Below are 17,822 nucleotides of genomic sequence, written 5' to 3' on the forward strand. Positions count from 1 at the left end.
TTAATCTTTTTTGTTCAGTATTCTGGTTGTGTTATATATTGGATCCATTCAGGGGTTTTGTTTTTTTTGGTTTTTTTTTTAACAATCTATATACATTACTACAGACATAGGCTAGACATGCATCAAAAATCCTTGGACAAAAAATGGAGCCAATACTTCACAGAAAATTTAAATGAAGATCAGAATTTTAATTATTATAGGCATTCTAACTTTCTGAGTCCCACTGTATTTGACAGTTTGAAATAACCATGGCTTTTATTATCTAAGTCACCACAGAAGTCTTGTCAGTGCCTGAGTTTTTATCCAAGAGCAGAAGAGCTTACCACACTAAATGAATTTCAAAAAGAAAGTGAGAGATAAAATAGTCTTCGTGATTATCCACCATGTGTCATAATGATAGGACCTCCATTAAAAAAGAAGAAAAATAGCAACAGCAAACAAACTCACCTCTCCAGAAGCTGAGTTTATATTCATTATATTATTTAGGCTCTGAAGGTTTATGGTCTCATTTCTATAAGAATTTGAATAAATCCCTTGATGCTAAATTATGGTTGTTTAACAGAAGGAAAGTCATGCTGGTCAAAATGTGATTGCAATTAAAAAATACCTGCCTTTTCATTTTTGGGATTTTCTTTCTCTGTACCTTCAGGTAACAACACTATACTCATTACAATGCTATTTAAACCTTTTCAGGGACATCACAGACTCCTATTAGAATCTGAAGAAAGCTTTTGACACTTCCTTCTCCTGCTTGTAAACATGCATATATGCACTTAGGGCTGATCTGCTGCTTTTGTTGGCCATTCCACTCCCTCTTTCCTAAGGTAAATCTCCCCCCTTTTCAACGGTGGAACCGTTTAATTGTGGTATATTTGAAACTGATGATGTAGTTTTAGTCCAAATTCAAAGTCCTGAGAACTAGGGGAGCCAATTACGTAAGTCCCAGTGGGAGTTTGAAGGCCCAAGAATCAGAAGCCTGAATGTCTAAGAGAAGAGGATAGATGTCCCTATTCAAGCAGAGAGATCTATTCGTCTTTCTCTGCCTCTTTTTGTTCAGTGTGGGGTGGGTGGATAGCCCACTGTGGTTGGTGAGGGCTAATGTCTTTACTCAGACAATTCAAGTACCAATTCAAGTGCTAATCTCTTCCAGAAACACTCTCACAGATATACCCAGAAATAATGTTTTTAATCAGCCATCTGGGCATCCCTTAGCCCACTAAAGTTGACACATAAAATTAATCATCATGTCTGTGGAACTTTTTCCTGAGCTGTGGGGAAAGTGCCCTGTTTCCCTCAGATTTTCAGGTGGTGGGATGTGCCTTGAGCAAGTAGAAGTCATCACTTCTACCACATTTCAAGGGTCTGTGTTGAAGTAAGGCAGAGTCCTAATACTCTTTGAACTTTAGGAACAAGAATTTCTTGAAGCCAACTCACTTTTTGGTCAAGGAGTTTTTGAGCTAAGAAATTCCCTTTTTCATTTAAACTAGTTTGCACTTTTTTCCTAATATATCTACTAAATTGCTAAAGTTTACTTATAACTTCATGGATTCCTGGATCCAAGAAAATCATTAACTTTCCAAACCATGTTAAGAAAGCTTCTCTTTATGTGACTTCTTGAAATAGAGTCCTGAGAATGAATGAGAAAAAAAGAAAATGTAACTAAAGGAGAAGGAAAGATGAGTATCTCACAATTCTTGAGTATTTCCCAATTCCCTAGAGTACCTGGCTTATCTTGGTTACCTCTAAGAAAGAAGTCACAAATGTCATCCGTATTTTTATAAACTTGATACTGCTTCATTGTGTTTCTTAGAATTCTGTGCCATTTTTATCCTCACAAATGCATGAAGTATTTTCTATAAAGAGTAAAGTTGCTGGTCATAATGGTAAAGAGAGGGTGGTTTTGTGTGTGTGGTGTGTGTATCTCTGTGTGCATGTTCTGTTTGTGTGTTTAGATTTATGAAGTGAAAAAAAAAAGTGGAAGAACTCGTGTTTGAAGGAGAGGACTCTGCCAAAGAATCAAAAAAGGGAATATTTCATGTTCAAAGAAATACCCCTCATTGAAAAACAACTGGTAAACTATGACATAATAAAGGTAAGTTGCACATTCCCACTATGATAGTTACCTCAGGTGAAAATTTTTAAGTCTTTTCTTTGTGATTTAGGGTTGACTTTGTTTTTCATGCTTGACTCGTTGAGTTATGGTAAGCTTTCCAGTGAACATTCTTCCTCCTTGAATATTATGCTCCATGCACTCTCTTACATCTAAATCAGAACGCCACCATCTCTTTGCAAGGCTTCTGCAATGGCCTCCTAAATTGGTCTCCCTACTTCCCCTCTTGCCTTCTAGTCTATTCTCTAATGGTTAGCCCCAGTGATCCTGTTAAAATTTCAGCAAGACTCTGCCGTTCCTTTACCATATCCAAGGCCTTCCGTGGACTTTATACTACTTGGTCCCTTTCCACTTCTCCAGCTTCATCTTTTGATATTCTCCCTTTTGCTTTTGCTCTCTTCTAGCTAAGAATACTGGCCTCTCTGCTGTTCCTTGCATTGAACACTTTTTCCCTAGATCAACGTGACTCACAGTCTTCCTGCCTTCAAGTCTCTGCTAAAATGTCATTTTGTCAGAGATTCAACCCAAATCACTTTATATAAAACTACCTCTTCTTTCCCATCATTACCACTCCTTATTCTCTTTATTCTGACACATTATTTATTTGTTTGGTTATTATCTATCTACCCTCACTTGAGTATAAACTCCTGAGGGACAAGAATTTCATATTGTTCACAGTTGTATTCCCAATTCTTGGAAGAGTGTGGCACCATAAAGAAAATCTGTTGAATAAATGATTGTTCTCAACACATCAGTAGCATCCACAGATTTCATAGCATGAGTACCTAGATAATCACCATAGATAAAAATCATAATATCTAACTTTTACTAATTAACCTGAGATAGAGTTCAAGAGATTTGTAAGAGGTTATACTTGAAAAACATAGAACCAAGTCCAGAGACTCTGTCTTCATAATTACTTCTTTTTCTGTTTTTCTTGCATCTTGTCAGGGAGAATCAGCTGGACATACTTCCAAAACATAAAACAGTACATCTTCTGACACCTGACAAAAGGGCAGAGTAACAAGCTGCTTTATTTATAAGAAGTTATATTCAGAGAAAAAAAAATCCTTGTGGTAGAGACTAACTGTTGAGTGTGATGTAACAAAGCTTGGAGGATATGCCACAAGCACAGTTAGGATTCAGTTTTCAAACCCCTTCTAGAATGTTATGAGGCATCATGCATTGTTAAAAAGCTGTCAGCTCCTTCCCCAGAGGAGATGCCATCTCTGTGATGGGTAAAGCAATTTTCTCTGCTGATCTGTGAAGGTTCTTTAGCCCTTGAGTTCTCTGGGAATATGAATGCAAGATATTATGACTGTGAAATGTTAAAAACAATAACTAGTCATTCATGCCATTCAAATGTAATTTGTTTGCAGGGAAGACTTGACTTCTGTGAAGTGGTGTATTCAGGTTTCAAATTACATACATATAGTAAGAAATAAAAGTTATCTTAGGATGTATGTAATTATAGATTACCTCCCCCAAACTTTTGTTATCTTTCATTCAATGTATTCAGTATGAACAATGATAGCCTCTACTTGAATGCAAAGAAGCTGTTGAAGTACATTTCACTTCCCAGTCCTCTTCCAGCTATGCTGTCTGCCACCCACCCCTCACCATTCTTTCACATGAATCGATTTACAGAGGACTATGGAGGAGTTCAGAAAGTCAGGTTTCCTACAATTATTTTTCTGCCCATAATTCACCATTTTTCTCCTATTTTTGTCTTCTTTTATTTTTAAGATCTGTAAGATGGAAACAAAAAACATTTTTCAGTTAAGGAAGTGATTTTGAGTAAAGAAAATTCAGCAAGATGGAAGAGGGCAATCAATATAAAGCTAAAGAAAAGAGCTAGAAAAGTAGGGGGGGAAGATGGATAATGGGAAGGAGAAGTAAAATGAAAGAGAAAAATGGGAGAGTAAACAATGGAGATGAGAAGAACTGACGTTTGCAATTGACCTTGCCAAGGAGCACTTGCCTAGGACTTCTTTCCTACTAGCTTCTGTATTTTTCTCTAACCACCCAGGGATTCCTCTGCCTCCAAGAAGCCTGATGCCCCGGGGGTTTTATCAAGATAGTTTTTTTAGAAGGTGGAACATCATTAGAAGGATAAAAAATGAGGAAATAGGATAGAATATTTCCTCATTATTTGGAAAGTTGTGTCAGGTAATGCCTAAGGTTGTTTTCTACTTTAAGGAATGAAATTTTGGTTGTCACTTTTAACCTGATTTATTTTTATCTTAAAATTATTTTATTCTGTTTCTGTTTTGTGTGTACGTGGTTTTTTTTTTTTTTTTTTCAAACTCAAGTAGTTGGGGCATGTGGTCCACTGCCTTTTTCTGCTTCAGAATAACTCCTATGAGGGACCCACTAACCTAAACTTCTGGCCTTCTCTGGTTATTTTGACCTTGGATTTAGACTCAATGCAGTCGTATTCCAGTGCAGTGAATTTCAGTGGAATTGGTGAGCTGAAGTTTGGCCCATTCTACTCTCTACTTTATTAGGGCCAAATTATAGAGAAGGAATGTAATACTGAACAAGAAAGACATGACTTCTGTCATCACAGAGTTTAAAATCTCATGCAGGAGACAGACATATAAGAAATTGCTAAAGTAAGATGCATTTGTAAAAGAGAAATGCTAAATATAAAGTGTATGTAGAAGACTGGAGGTTTCTGAAGAAGTAGCATTTAAGTGAGACCTGAAAGTTAATAAAAGTAGCAAGTGAAGGACAGAGTGGGAGGAAAATTCTAGTCAAAGGCAGGCAAAACTCTTTGATAGGAAAGATCATAAGATACTTAGGAACTGAGGAAACGTTGCTGGGGCAACGAGTATGTAAGGGAACATGGCATCTAATTGAAGTGGGAGATGTAGGTGGGAGCCAGAATACTGAGGTCTTGGAGGATATGAAAAAGATTTTGGGTATTACCCTAATGGCAATGGAAATTCACTGAAATTATTAAGTAGACGAGTGGCATGACTGATTTAAATACTTTAAAAGTTTCTCTGGTTTCTCAGTAGAGAGTATATTAGAGAAGCTCAAGAATACATATGGAAAACAAAGAGTGATTTGCAGGAAAGTTGATGGCTTGGGCTGGCAGGTTCAAGTTGGGTTGAACAGAAGTTGATACCTTCAAGAAATGTTATAGAGTAACTTAAATACTAAGAAATTCAAATGGTTTTGTAGGAAATAGTGTATCAATGATAGACCTGAATTATCTGGATTCCAAATTTAGATTAATTTTCTGATAGTCATCATAATATTTATGGGAAAAGAGATAGAATGCTTAAAATTGGAATGCCTCAAAAAATGAGGGGAGTATGGTGACTATATACTTGGGGGTTCTAGGTAGTTAACACTATGTCTAAAGAAAGTTTCCACACAGACTTCTTAATCTGTCCATTCTAGTAGCTTTAAACATAACTTTTACCAGTTGCTCACTACTAGTCCAAAAAATGTGAACTGTTTACTTCATTTATACCATTTTGATTGCTCTCCTGATTCTTCCAATCCAAATATCAACATTTTCAGTGCTGGTCCTTCCTTTAACATCTAAATAAATTTGAAATTACTAAATAATTGGCTTTTTTTAAACTGAGGAATAAGATGTATACTATTTAGGTGTCTAACAGTTATTTTTGTAAATATATATAGGATATCATCATGGACCTTACTCTGATGAATACATGTAACAATTCAGTAGGCCAGTTACGTAGTTTTGTATGAAAGGTTGACATTTTCTTCTGTCAAAATGGTGGTGTTTCAAATTCATTTAAATAGAAGCTGTTCAGTGGGAACTAAAGTCACATATTCAATAATTTAAAGAAAACATGGACATTGCTGAAATGAAATTGCACCAATTAAAAGCTGACACTTTTAGTGAATTATTTAATCTCATTAATGTCTGGTAGTTAAATCAGATGCCATATTCAAGAAATCTGAGGGGTTTTTTTGTAAAGTTTTAAACAACAAAAAATGATTGGCAGTTTATTTATGACTAATAAAGTATTTTCTTCATAATTTAGTTTCCAATATCCTAAAGTAATTGCATCATTCAGATTAAGCACTTTAGAATTAGCTCTATTTAAAATCCCATTGTGTTAAATGCCTCACTATTAAATAGCCCCACCATTAGCTCAATTACAGTGGGGAAGTTTTTATCTCATTTTCTTACCTGGTATACTCAAGTGCCCTTAATATTTTAAAAATTTTACTTCAACCCCAAAGCTGCAGTATCAATATAGGATATCTGTCAAGTGACAGAGAACTTAGTGGAAGCAAATCAGGAGAAGAAACACATGCATTGTTCACACACTATGTTTCATTCACTTCACATACTCACACAGACTTATTTACTCACTCAATAATTCCTTTGACAAGTATTGAGTAAGCACATCGTGTAGATTTCAGCACCGATGATTAAAACGCAGAAGTTGCCTGCAAAGAGCCCATTGTCTTGTCGGAAAGAAAGTCACATAAGTGGTGACTTTACATCTGTGGCATAAAAGATATCTATGCAGGGAGCTGTGTGAGATAGGGGAGCAGCATCTTCCTCAGCGTGAAGAAGTCAGAAGAAGACTTTTCAGAGGAGGGAACTTGATTCTTGGGGCATGAATATGAGACAGCTAGTTGGATCAGGGAGCAGAAACGTTTCTGATGAAAAAGATACTTTTCAAGCATTTGTAAAGGCACCGTGAAACACTGAGAGATGACAGTCAGTTCTTAATGGCCCACACACAGGGTGCTGTCGTGATGGAGAAAAAGAATGGCAAGTAGGACCTCCTGTGCTACGCAGTGGGATTGAACTTCAACACCACGTTCAGTGAGAAGCTCTGCCGGTTTTCCCGGCTGCGTCAGGAATCCTGATAGAAGACAAGTGAAAGCAATGGAAATGGGAAACACTTGAATCCACCAACAAAAATAATCTTCTGGTTAGAGAAGAAGTACCTCGTGATCACTGTTTGACAGTTAGAGATAGGCGTATATGAGCAGCGTGATGTTGAAATGAGGACAGACGAAGGGGCTTGTAGTGTAGAATACATTCTCATGGTAGAAATTCCTGATTGATTTTTAGATTAGAAAATACCGCTACTTCAGAGCAACTTTTAATTTTCATCTTGTTTGTAGTGGGATTGTGTAAATGATGTTTCTTTTTGGATTGGCTGAGAGTAGGACTAAGTCTGAAGCCCTACCATAACAAGAGGGGTCATTTTGTTTTACTTATTGAGTCAAATTGCCGCCTTCACCATGTTCCCAGTCTTTATGTATTTGTATTTATTACTTCATGATAGTATGTTTTCTTTTGGGTGTCATTTTATGTGATGTATAATAAAATAATAATAATAGCCAGCAACTAGTAAGTATTTATAACTTGCCAGCCGTTGTTATAAGTGCTCTTTTATTTCAAAACCAAAGCTGTGAAGTATTACCATTATCCCCATTTTACAGATGAGACATAAACTGAGGCAGAGAAATGTTACTTGCTTTGCCCAAGCATGTTTGCACAGCTATAGCAAAAGTGTGATTCACGGCCAATACACTTAGTCAATATTCTATCCACATATTTTTGTTTTCCTTCATCTTCAGAATTAAAGTGGGATATAATTGAAAGGTACTAAAATTGCCATAAGGACTCAAACTCAAAGATTAGTTGATCTACATGTTTTATTCTACTTTTCTTAGAAATACCTTCTGATTGAGAGATTTAAAAATATCTTTTCTATGTTTTATTTTTTTCTGGCTCTTTAATTCATTTGAAACATATATGGTTAAAATGTTACATATATTAACAGTTTTCCCAACTGTGTAACCTTATCTTTTTGATTGATTTGTGTTGCCAAATTTGTCAGGTAACAACCATATGTGTTTTTTTGGAAAGCTATGGTCTTCAGTTGATTTGCCTGATAATTCTTGTATTCTTTTAGTTTTTGTTAATTTGTATTAGTTATTATCTCATTCATATTTCATATGTTACTGCATTGATTAGAAATTATAGAAAATGATACATAATCATGATAGTATTCCTTTAGTGTTTTATTGTTAGTTATAATAATGGTTCTTATAACATCAATTACAATGTTAACATGATGCAAGATGAAAGCATTCCATTTATGTAATGTAATAGAGTTAGCAAATTGCATACCTCGGGACTCGGACCCATGCCTGCCTGGCTACAAAGTCCCTATTTATAAATATTATTCTATATGCAACCCAGGAGTTCTCAGTAGTCCTGGAGCTTTGAATCTGTTTCATTTGTTTTTATGATCATCTAAGTGGAATGCAGGATAATGAGTTCAAGGCACAACATAACAATTATTTTAATATTTTTGCCACTCACATATTTTTAAGGTTTTGAGAGGACGTTGGGCATATTTCTGCTATATCACCTATATGTTTTAACTATCATAAACTGTATGATCACTGTTTCATTACAGATTCTATTAAGTTTGTTAAACACTTGGCTAAGTATTAAAAAAAAACTCAGATTAAATCTGCTATTCCTTCCTACTCATTTCTTTCAATAACAGTAGATTAGAGGATTCTGTACCTAGAAGTATGTTATATGTTTTGGTTTCTATTAAGTCCATGCCATAGCTTCTTAAACTGATGATACCAACAAATTAACATCAAGTTAACATTTTTATTTAAAAATATACAGATATAAAATTATTAGAATATGTATACAAGTAATTCTCTGTGTACCAATCATGGGACCATTAGCACCTTGGACTCCTAAAAGTAGAAATTGAAATTACACCAAGAAAATAGAAAGACTTTAACATACCTAGACTGTACAGTGTTATTGTTTGTTATTCTGTAAGTGTGACTATAAAAAAGAATCAAGAAATTATGAAATCAAACTATACTTAGGAATTTTTTTTACCCAATCATGAAGTATTTTTAAACTGTGTATTGCACAGCTTCTGGTTTTCATAGTAGGAAATTTGCACTGTGCACACCTCTTTGTCAACTTCTTGTAGCCCTGCTGTGATCTGATTTATCTTTCACTAGCTAAAGGTATTCACTTTTTGCAATTTTTGTTTCAGTGTTCAGGATTGGTTTATTTTATCTATAGAAAACAGACTGCCTACTATTTATTGAACAAATATTCTGTTTCTGGCAGGAGCTAGTTGAGCTATTTTCATTGTATCATTTAATCTTCATAACAACTTTGGAGTCTGATATTGTTATTTCAACTAAATGACTTAGAAAATGTATGGTGAGAGAGTGAAGTGCCTGCTTATGTAAGTAGGTGCCAGAACCAAGATTTGCACCAGATTTAGACTTATTTCAAAGTATTTACACTTAACCTCTTCTAGACTATGCAGCTTTCCAGTATCCTACTACTGTCAAGGATAAAGTACTTAGATTGAGTCAATACTCTGTTCACTTTCACCTTTGCATTTAGTCACAAAGGAGAACAAGAGAGGGTATCCATCAGGAATCTATACATCTTAGGCAACTGATTATCCTAAGGGGAAAGATTGTTAAAATCCAAAAGTTTGGTTCCAGGGCAATTGGTAAACATGGAAAAGCTTCATTACTTAAGATGGTTCTACTGCCTGGCCTCTATGAATATAAGGTGGATTAAAGGTAAAAGAGCTACTTCTCCATAAACTTTAGGAGATATTGAGAGCAGATTTCTCAAGTAGTTCTGCTACTGATAGTAATGGCTGAAGTCACTTTGGCTCCATTACATTATTATATCGGGTATTGTTTACAAATAATACCAAAGCCTTGGCTGGGGTGGCGCTATTAGTCATCAGGCTTACAGCAGCGGTAGTGCCCTCATTTGCTCATTCGGTACCATTGTCACTGGACACTGGTATCCTCAGGAGGGACAGTGCAGCATGTGCTGTTTGCAATTTCTTCGGTAGTTTTTGGAATTGCTGCCTTCTTTGGCTGTGTTTGCCAGTAGGTTTACTTTTATCTTTCTTGAATTTCTTCCTATTCATTTCCTTTACTTTTTCTTCTTTGTTGTTTTAATGCCTAACTTTAACTGCATAGGAAACATAAAGAAAAATGCCACTCCTGCTTTTAATAACTTAGTGCCAACAATATGCCCAAAGCCAGGATTCTAAGCTTATTAGTTAAACCCAACCCTTCCTAAGATGAAGCACAATATTCCTGTTGGGCAAAGGTCTACTCTAATATTCTGTAAACATTAGGCTGAATTTCAAGTAATGCAGAGGAATCTCTTTTGATGCTACTTCCTCCAAATTGTCCTTTTGATTGAAGCTTATTTATTAACTCCATCATCAAGAAAGTTTGGGAAATACACTATATGCATAATACCATGCAAAATTATTCATCTCACAGTACCACTGTTTTTGTTTGTGTATTCTAATATTTCCTCCCCTCACTGTCATCTCCTTTCTGGACTATCACTATAAATTAAGTAATCACATTATGTCCAATCTCTCTCTGCAACAATTCATTCTAGATATTTATACATGTTTAATTTCCCCCCAAATCACTGTTTTCTTCTGGCCATATTCCTGTACTCAAAAATCATAATGTTTTGTTTACAATGTCGTATTATTTATTCTGAAGATCAAGATCAGGCTTCTGAAACTGGAAATGAAGTCACTTCACAATAGGACTGATGACTAACTTTTTTATTGAAGTATAGTTGATTCACATGTTTTAGTTTCTGGTATATAGCAAAGTGATTCATATAAATATATTCTTTTTCACATTCTTTTCCATTATATTTTATTACAAGATATTGAATATAGTTGTCTGTGCTATACAGTAGGACCTTGTTGTTCATCTATTTTATATATAATAGTTTCTATCTACTAATCCCAAACTCCCAATTTATCCCTTCCTACCTTCTTTCCCCTTTGGGGAAACAAACATATATTTGTTTTCTATGTCTATGAGTCTGTTTCTGTGTTGCAAATAAGTTCATTTGTATCACTTTTTTTATATTCCACATATAAGTGATATGGTATGATATTTGTCTTTGTGTATCTTAACTTCATTTAGTATGATAATCACTAGGTCCATCCAAGTTGCTGCAAATGACATTATTTTATTCTTTTTTATGACTGAGTAATATCCCATTGCATATATATCACATCTTCTTTATCCATTCATCTGTTGATAGACATTTAGGTTGCTTCCATGTCTTGGCTACTGTAAATAGTGCTGCTATGAACATTGGAGTGCATGGAAGTTATCTTTTCAAATGAGAGTTTTCTCTGAATATACATCCAGGAGTAGGATTGCTGGACATACGGTAACTCTGTTTTTAGTTTTCTAAGGAACCTCTATAATGTTCTCCATAGTGACTGCACCAGTTTACATTCCCACCAATGTAGGAGGGCTTCCTTTTCTCCACATCTTCTCTAGCATTTATTGTTTGTGGACTTTTTAATCATGGCCATTCTGACTGGTGTGAGGTGATACCTCATTGTAGTTTTGATTTGCATTTCTCTAAAAATTAGCGATATTGAGCTTTTTTTCTTATTGGCCATTTGTGTGTCTTCATTAGAGAAATGTCCATTTAGGTCTTCTGCCCACTTTTGGATTGGGTTTTGTTGTTGTTGTTGTTGTTGTTACTGAGTTGTATGAGCTGTTTGTATATTCTGGAAATTAAGCCCTTGTAGGTCATATCATTTGCAAATATTTTCTTCCATTCTGTAGGTTGTCTTTTTGTTTCATTTATTGTTTCCTTTGCTGTGCCAAAGCTTGTAAGTTTAGTTCGGTCCTGTTTATTTATGTTTGCTTTTATTTCTGTTGCCTTTGGAAATTGACCTAAGAAATATTGCTACGATTTCTGTCAGAGACTGTTTTGCCTAAATTCTCTTCTAGGAAGTTTATGGTGTCATATCTTATATTTGTCTTTAAGCCATTTGGGGTTTATTTTTATGTACAGTGTGAGGGAGTGTTCTACCTTCATTAATTTACATGCAGCTGTCCAGTTTTCCCAACACCACTTGCTGAAGAGGCTGTCTTTACTCCATTGTATATTCTTGCCTCCTTTGTGAAAGATTAATTGCCTGTAGGTGTGTGGGGTTATTTCTGGGCTCTCTATTCTGTTCCATTGATTCATATGTCTGTTTTTGTGCCAATAAGATGGCTAACTTTTAAAACCTATTCTTTTCTACGTGTTTTTATTAACTTTCAAGCAAATGTGTTCTTGGAGCAGACTTTGTAAATTGCCATCTTCATGTCTCTGATATTACTATTTTCTCATTATCTAACCATCTTTAACCCATAATTCAGGATTTAGTCCAGGCCTCATCTCCTCTAGAAAGGCTTTTTCTAGACCAGAGTGGTCTTCCTCTTTCACTCTTATAATTGTTTTCACATCTTACAATAGTTTTTCTCTTATTCCTCAAGGACCCTGCATGGGCCTAGAGGAGAAACGTCTTATGTATACTTCTCTGGATTTCCTACAGCACTTAATATAGTACTTGTGTATAGTAGATTTCCATTTTTTATTTATTGGATGATTGGTTGATTGCACAAAAGCAACATAAGTACTATTGTTGACCTTTGAAAGTTTACAATATAATTATAGTATTGCATTATTTTTGGCTGGAGGAGTCTCAAGGGATTTGAAAGTATTCTTAAATTATGACTCATAAGAAGAAGTCAAGGATACAGCTCAGAATCTTTCCCCTATAAAATGAGGGCTGTTGTTCTACAATGTCCACTGGAGTTCCTCCTACTCTATTCTGTAGGAATGCAGAGAAGGAATATATTAACTTAGAGAAGATGGAACTTTTTTAAGTTTTGAGGAATTTAAAAGGTCATCAAGCAAAAGGAAGAGATTCTAGGTGGTAGGTGGTGAGATTCTCACAACAAATAGCTGGAAGAAGACAGCAAGTAGTCTACATTTAGGTGTTACAAGGAAATTAGCCTGGCGTGGTTGCAGGCTTCTTGAATTGGCATGTGTGACATAACCCTGGAGAAGAAATATAAGATCCATATAATGCTTTCATCAAAAACATGCAAAGGGAAGCTACTTAAGAGGTAAAACTTAAGATATGAAAGAGAGAGGCTACTTATAGGTCACAGTGCTGTGCCCACTTAGAAAAACAATGTTTCAGACATTACTTCATGGCTTTTTGCTTTGCAAGCCTAGTATGTATGGCTTATATAAGCATCTGAATGTATTTGAAACTATCAGCTTTCTTTTCTTTTTCTCTTTTGAAGTTCTCCAACTTTAAAAAAAAATCTCCAAATTTATAAGTTATTTTAGAAAGTACACAATGTGTCAAAGGTTCCCAGAGTTGACTTGGAGAAAACTCTGAACATGTCTTCAAATAAAAAAGAAAGATTTCAAATATTTTATCAATGCTTACTATATTACCTCAGCAACACAGCTGGAGAAAATCACTGCAGAAACAGGGTAAGACCTGGTGGTACAGAGTGTGATCTGAGACTGATTGGCCAATAGCTCACGTAAGCTGAATCTCCTATGCCAGGATGAACTTGTACTGGCAGGAAGAGTATTATTGAAAGGCAGCAGAATCATTATATCCATTTCTATGAAAAATGAAATACTTAGAAGGAGGGCCCAGAAGAAATGACTAAAAACTGAAGTTTGCCTCATGAACTCTTTACTGACTGGGTAGGAAAAAAATATATGGAACAGGTGATGGGCTTTATTGATGCCATATCACAAAAAGTACTCTATCCAATCCACAGAATTAATTAGAGCATACTTACCACTTTATTTCCAAAGACAGAAATAGAAGATTTATATTTTCACGTAAAGTTCTATTTGTTAATAATCAAGTAAATATTTCTATGCTTCTGTAATGCATAGATAATATTAGTGTTTCTTAGATTGCCCTAAGTAAGGGAAAAATTCCCTTTGAATGAAAATCAGAATGTGAATTTAGTTTCTTGGCTTAAACATGTCCCTCCTAGATCTACCTGTTTTCTCTGCACAGTTGTTCATATCATCCAAGTGCAGTTAATCTCTCTGTGTAGTGGACATGGCTATTTTTGCAGTGCCTTAAGAGTTTTGTTGGTTGCCAGATCATTAATGGGCTATGAATTATGCAATAAACTTCTCCTGCACCAATAAAGAAGAAGCCAGCAGTGAAGTCTAGCCTGAGAATAGATGAAATGCAACAATAAAAGCCATAAACACATTTTTTCATTTGAAAGTCCTATTAAGAATTAGAAATAATTCATGTTCAGATGGTTTTGTATGGCAGAGATGCTGTAATGAAAGAGTTTGCAGGACTTTTAAAAAATTGAAGAAGAAAAGGAGAAGATCATTGCACTTGAAACAGAGCTGTGACTGGGAAGCAGGGAGTTCATTTCCTTTGTTTCCTTCTTCCTGTTAAAGTCTCTGGCTGGTAAAAGTTACATTTAGAATCAAATTATGGGCCCATATATAATTTATCAGGTGGTTATTTTTATGGAAAAAAAACTCACTTGCTTTTTTTTTTTAAAGCACTTTTATGTAATACCATTTTAAATTCATGTTAAAGATCTAAAAATATTTTCGTGTTTGAAGCTGATTGTACCGATGATACAGCTCTTTCTAGGTCTGAGAGTAAAAAAAATGAGAAATGAATAACATTTCTTCTTAAGCAAAATACCCATTAGAAATGCTTTAGCCTGAAATTGCAGTTTATTTTGAGTGAGTCTGCCATTATGTGAAATTTGGTCATTTTGCCTTTAGATTTCTACAGGATGGAAAAACACTTGAAATAAGGATGGATAGCACTTAAAAAGCATGTGTATGAGATACACATGGTCAGACACTGTAGTTCTTTCACTTACTAATTGAGCTTGGGACAAATAAGTTACTCTCTTTGTTATGGATTGAACTGGATCCTCCCTCCCCACGTCATATGTTAAAGTTCTACACTCAATACCTCACAACGTGACCTTACTTGGAAATAGGGTTATTGAAGATGTAAATTAAGATGAGGTGATTAGAGTGGCCCTTAATCCAACATGCCCTTATAAAAAGGGGAAATTTGGGCATAGAGGTACTGTTAGGGAAATTAAGTAAAACAAACTCTTCCTCTAACCCAGAAAACCTCTCCATAAAGGTAGTAGAGAAAGGAAATAGTTTTATTATTGAACCAGAGTTAAACCAGAATGTGATGTGTATCCCAGACAATCGCTAAAGGGTTGTAAAGACAGAAAGATATCCTCACTCTTTTATGTAACCAAGCAGATACAACCCATGGCATGCGTTTTCAAGATAAACAATGACTAGTCAAGTAAAAGAACTTGACAGCCCCTTCTGTCACATGCAGTTCACCTGATAATTAGAGTAACCTTCTGTGTTGGCTAATTGGCTTTATCCAGAAGGAAACACACTTCTTGTATTCTCATGACAGGGTAGTTTTGCAACTTGGAATCACATCCCAGCAAAATTAGGCCCTGCCTTCCCACAGACACTGGGAGGTGGAGGGCGCTGTCTCCCTTGAGGATTCTCTTTCACAGCCCTCAGAAGGAACCAACCCTGCTGATGTATCGATCTCAAACTTCTAGCCTCCAGAAGTGTCAGACAACACATTTCTGTTGTTTAAACCAGTCAGTTTTTGGTACTTCGTTTAAGGTAGCCCTAGCAAACTAACACACTATATTTCAGTTTCCTCCTGGAATGGGTGGGGCTTGGGAAGGCTTGAGAACTGTAAAGTGGGTGTGGTAACAATATCTACTGCAGAGAATTGTTAAGAAAAATAAGTTAAACACTTAAAATGCTTAGCCAAGTACCTGGAGCATAATACTCAATACATCTTACCTGTTGTTACCATTCTTCTTTCCTGAGCAGATTACATAGCATTATTAGTTGTGATCAGGTTAGACAAAATTCTCTCATGTTCTTTGCATCTCAGAAATTCAGTTACTCTATTTTTTTGTCTTAAATTTTTAAGCCCCTTTTGTTCATTTCACTGCAAATCGATTAATAAAAGTAATATATTGAGTATCTCCTATTTAACAAATATTCATTGAGTACTTCCTGTGGAATATGCATGTTGAAAAATGATTAGGTGAAGTAATGGAAATATAGAGGAATATAGAGGAAACATAGAAAAGGGAGGAATCTGGGTACAAGAGGGAAAAGTGAAGACAACAGATTAGATAATGTCTACAGTGGTGTTCATGTTGCCAGTGGATCCAACGGCTGTTCCAGGTTCTTGTCCTGTCCCAGAAAGAATTCAGAGACAAGACTTAGAGGTTAAGAAAAGTAAAGTGAGGATTTATGAAAGAATGGACAGTACACTCTCAAGGGGAGAGCGGGCAGGCTCAGGTGAGCAGCTGCCCTCCCTGAGTTTCCTTGGCAAGTTAGTTACCTAGCGTGTAAAAATGAATTGGCAGAATATTCATTGAGGAGGCAAGGGCTTGGGGTCATATTTCCTGATTATCATCCCAACTCCACCTTCCCAAAGGGAGGAGGCATTTTTGTGCATGATGGGTACTTCTGACTTGCAAGGCCAATTTTATTGAAATGAGGGCATAATGAGCAAAAGGTTACATTCAGGCCCTGGAAATTCCTGCCTTTTCTGACCTTTCTTTGTTGGTCTCCAGGCCAAAAGGTGTGGCCCCTTATTAGCCCAAAGATTCCTGCTTTTCTTTCTCTGCCCAGGGGCCCCTGGTGCTTATATGATGTATGTTTTCCTGCATTTGGCTTGTGCCCCTCCTTTCTGCCCAATTTCTGTCATTTGGTCTGTGTCCCCGTCTCTCTGCTCGTATCTAGTTATCTTCCTGCTCTAACATTTGGAGGTCAAATTCATTGCCCAGGAAAGGGCAAAGATAGTCATTCTAGGGAGCAGCAGGACCCCCAAAGCAATGAACAACATAGAATAGTGCTTGTTGCTGCAAGTATTTCTAGAGCCTAAAATTGTTGGGGGAGCAGGGTGGGATGTGGCTACAAGGGAGACATGGCCAGATTATGCCAGAACAAAAGGAGAATGTCGAGTTAGAGATGGAAGCTTTAGAAATGAACTGAGAAGGAAATGCAATAGGGTAATAGAATTTTTAGTCCAAATGCCATCTACTGTGTAATGAGAGCTAACTATACACGGGGCCCTATTCTAAGTACTTTAGTGTGTATTAACAACTGCAGTATATAGAGCAACACTGTCAGGTCAGTATTTCTATCTTCAGTTTACAGGAAAAGAAACTCAGGCACTGTGAGATTAGGCAATATAATTATGATCTAGTAGCAGAGGTAGAATTTTGAAGTATGTGGGTTTGGTCTAAAAGGGAAAAATGTGTTCACATCTGTTATGCTATACCAAAGGGTATCAGATGCCGTATGCAGATTACATGGAGGGAGATAGACCAGAGCAGGAATCCTTATATATAAATCCTATCTATTTTATACGGTCCAGTTAAATGCCACATTTTCTGCAAAATTTTCCCTGATGCCCTCCACCAGAAGTCATCTCCCCTGTTGTAAAATCATTTAGTGCCTTTTTTTTTGTAAACAGTGTATGGTTTATATTACTGCTAAAATTTGTACCAAGGTGATTTATAAGGCTGCTTTAGCTTCTTTACATGCATTAACACTTTAACACCAAGCTGTATGTGAAGTGTTTTGAAAATAACAAGTACGAAATAAGTATCTGGTGGATGAGTGATTAAAAGGGAAGAGAAGGAAGTAAGACAACAGCAGTCTATTTTTGGAAGCTGCTAAGTAGCTGAATGAGTGGTAACTGAGTGCCCTGAGGCAGTTTCTGAATAAGTGGGAAGAGCTAGAAAATAAAGGGCTTTC

The sequence above is a fragment of the Camelus bactrianus genome, chromosome 2 (assembly GCF_048773025.1).
Source record: "Camelus bactrianus isolate YW-2024 breed Bactrian camel chromosome 2, ASM4877302v1, whole genome shotgun sequence".
In the NCBI taxonomy this organism is placed as follows: Eukaryota; Metazoa; Chordata; class Mammalia; order Artiodactyla; family Camelidae; genus Camelus; species Camelus bactrianus.